Genomic DNA, 3825 nt, shown 5'->3' with positions numbered 1-3825 from the left:
ATTTCACACATGATCAGGCAACAACTACCTGTCTGTCCTTATAATAGCAAAGTGCATTTTAAAACTTCACGCAAAACAACGCCAAGTTGATATATGTTCACACCTCAACAAGCATCTCAAATAAACTGGTCTAACTAAGATTATTAGTTTATCCAGAGGGGGGGGCGCCGGGGGGGGGGGGGGGGGGGGGGGGGGGGGGGGTGTGTCCCATATATTCTCGTTATAAATTGGAGGAACGTATTCGCATCAATGCATGCAAAACTAATCTCCTTGTCTCCCATTGCTCTTCCTTGTTAAGATCAACTCAATCTTTCTACTCCAAACACCCAAACAAAATGGCTGAGACAGCTCCAGTTCTTGTTAACCACAGGCCTTTTGAACCAAACCCTATCCTCTCCCTTCACTCCATTGACTCATCCATCATCAAACCTCATGATTCCATTGCGGTTGTTGATGATGTTGAGATCCCCACCGTTGATTACTTCATGTTATTCTCTGATGATCTTGATGAACGGTCCAAAGCCCTCGAATACATAGGCCATGTCTGCAAGGACTTTGGCTTCTTCTATGTATGCTTGTTTCTTTTCGTTTTGACAGGCTTTTTTTATGCTTTTGTACATATCCTAATTAACGTCAAAACTTCCCTTTTAGTATTTTTAGTTTCGTACTTTAATCATAAAATGAAAATACCAAATAGGGTTACTCGTTTCCTTAATATTTTATTGGTTTTTTTCATTTATTCTGTACTTCTTCTATATTTTTATAACTATTTTAACAATATTACTGTAGACAAAGAAATTTTGGTGCAATAAATTCCATTGGACAAGAAAATAAGTAGGGTTTGATGGATTAAATTGTGGGCCCCATAATTCGCCCATGTGGCGTGTGACTCATCAAAATTGAATTAGTTGTTAAAAAGTGACATGTGGCGACATCCGACGGAGTGCATCAAACGGTTCAAGATGAAGACAAAATTAAGGGAAGGAATCTTCTGTGATTGACTTTGATTTAAATCAAATATTAATCAGGTCAATCAATTGAAGGTTAAATTGCCAGATTATGGGAATTGATTTAAATCAAATCAAAATCCCATAAAACAAGGTTTTAAATAGGGAAAGTTATTTAGGTCAAGTATCCTACAAAAGCCTATAAATAGGAGGCCTCAAGACGACAAAAGAAAAAAAGGCTTGGACAGACCCAAGCACTCAGAAGAAACAGAAAACTCTCTGCATTCTTCACCTCACTTCGGAAGAGCCACCAAGCACAACAAATACGTGCCGGTTCCTCCACCCTAGAAAAATCCAAACACACCCAAACAAGCCTTGTGCTACCCGTTTGATCAAGATCAAGTCTCTACGACCCTTGTATCAAACACAACTTTTCTTTAAACACTTTGGAGATCGAATCAGGGGATTCAATACAGAGATTGTAACCCTAAATTTCATTAATACAAATATTATTTTGTACACGTGTTCTTGTCTCATTTGTCGCAGGAAATTCGTGTTTACAATTACAATCTAGGGGACAACGGGATCATGTGCTAATGGCATATGAGTGAGAAAAATAGTGTTATATATATTGCAAAATTTGTCTTGTCCGATATTATAGGAAATGTTCTCTTGTCTAAATTTGGACTATTTAATGACAATTTTAGTTTGACAACATAACATTTTATGTTAGAAAGTTTGACCACAAATCTCCAATATCTTTATCAAGTTAAGTTTCTTGCTCATTTCTCTACAAAAATGAACTTAAAGGTTCGATTTCTATTAATTCCGTAATTGATCGGATTAACTGTAATACAAGCCGACATGACCCAAAAATATTAGAGAAAATATGAACTAGTAAAGTTTCAGTTAGATTTCATACCTTGGATCTGAAGTATCAATCCAAGTAGATCCATATAGAGTATTTCCCTAAACTGGAATTGAAATCTTCTTTGACATTGAACATGTGAAATATTTCATTTCATTTCTTCATTTGGCATGCAATATGTTCATTGTTTTTTTTTATTATTTTGTATGATATTACAAATTGTTATGCTCTGAATTAAGTATTGAACTCATTACATCTCAGCTGGTAAACCATGGCATATCCGATAGTGTGTTTGAGGGTGTTTTCAAAGGAATTTCTGACTTCTTTAATCCAACGGAGATAGAGAGCCGAAAGCAGTACGAGAAAAAGAATCCAACAGATAGAATTCGATGGGGCTTACGATCTTCTCCTGGAGAGAATAGGGAATATCTCAAAATCATTGCGCATCCCCAGTATCACTGCCCTACTAAACCAGCTGGTTTCAGGTATATGATTTAATTTATCTACTATATTAAGATATTCTCTATTATTCGAGTAAATCAATATAAGGAAAATCCAGAAGTAAGATATTTTAACCCTTGTCAAGACAAAGATATAAATATGGTCAAGATCCGCAGTGTCGGGCATATTCTAATGGTGCCATGTAAATTTTTTGTTTTTGTTTTTGTTTTCAACAGTGAGTCCATGGAAGAGTATTTCAAGGGATTGCGAGAGGTAGTACAGGGTTTGGGAAAGGCAGTGTCAAAAGCCTTGGGATTTGAAGAATGCTACATAGAAAAAGCTTTTAACCTTGGAACGGGCTTTGATGTGTCTGCCATGAACCTCTACCCTCCAAATTTCATATCAAAAGGTTCCATTGGTGTGCCTGACCATACTGACCCTGGCTTCTTTGTTTCACTCATTCAAGATGTGAATGGTGGCCTACAAGTATTTTCCAATGATGGAAACTGCATCAATGTCAATATGCCCCCTAATGCCATTTTTATAAACCTTGGGGACCATCTTGAGGTACAACTCTATCCCTTAATAGTTTGTTATATCTTTACTTATATCTTCATAATGATGTTTTTGTTAAATATAAATTCCCTAATCACTAACAAATACAAGTACTCTACGAATTATATCCAACTTCACTATGAGCGAAATACAATTTTCTTTCGGATAACCGGTAGAGAATTCATCCAACTAGAAAAAAAAAACATCAAAATGATTCTGGAGTGAAGGCTCCCTAGTACTTACTAATTGTCTTGATTTAGATATTGACAAATGGAAATACAAGAGCCATGTTCACCGAGTGATTGTGGACAACAACAAAGTGAAGAGGATCTCAGTGGCTACGCTTCATGGACCTTCATTGGAGGCATTTGTAAGCCCAGTACCAGAGTTTGTGGATGACTCTCACCCACCTGCATATCGTGGAATGACCTACAAGCAATCCTTACAAGCTAATGGCTCCGATGAGATCGATGTCCAATCTAGCATCGAACAAATTCGTCTTTAACCTTGATCTGCAGACAGTTTAATTGTATATGTCATTTACGAGTAATTGGTTCAAAATTTGTAGTTATAGAAACTGCAGTAAGCATATGTCATGTGGTTCAAAATGTTCATTTCAGTTGTGTGGGGTTCATTACTGTGTTGTCTGAATAAATTTGTATTTCCTAATAAATATTATGAAATGTTGGTAGTTAGTGTGAAATATGTGACAAGAATCAATAAATCAATGTTTTAATTTATGTGTACTGATTATCTTTTTCTCATAAAAATCTGATAACATATCGATAACAAATTGAGCACAGAAGTTAGTTTTCAAGTGATGTGTGGTCAGAGAATGTTTTGAATCGTTACTGCAAATTTCTAGTCCAAATTATCTTTATAATGAAGCACCCATCTTACCTTCCAGCTAAGAGACTGATTGAATCGCCCACCAACATATGACGCTAGTATGGTGCCTAGAATTGTATTGGGTTGGATAACTATGTTGAAGAAAGATGGATTAGTTATGAGTCT

At 36.2% G+C, this 3825-nt stretch overlaps 1 pseudogene across 1 annotated transcript; it reads left to right on the top strand.

The window, feature by feature from the left end:
* Window positions 1-226: 226 nt before the first annotated feature.
* On the top strand, window positions 227-3537 carry LOC110754010 (2-oxoglutarate-dependent dioxygenase 19-like; annotated as a pseudogene). The gene is made up of 4 exons (XR_015826398.1): window positions 227-569; window positions 2077-2300; window positions 2493-2823; window positions 3072-3537. The product of XR_015826398.1 is annotated as a 2-oxoglutarate-dependent dioxygenase 19-like (transcript).
* Window positions 3538-3825: the final 288 nt, after the last annotated feature.

This window comes from Prunus avium, chromosome 8, assembly GCF_965620075.1.
Source record: "Prunus avium chromosome 8, drPruAviu1.hap1.1, whole genome shotgun sequence".
Classification (NCBI taxonomy): Eukaryota; Viridiplantae; Streptophyta; class Magnoliopsida; order Rosales; family Rosaceae; genus Prunus; species Prunus avium.
Note: the sequence above shows the minus strand (reverse complement) of the source record. Positions and strands in the feature narration are given on the sequence as shown.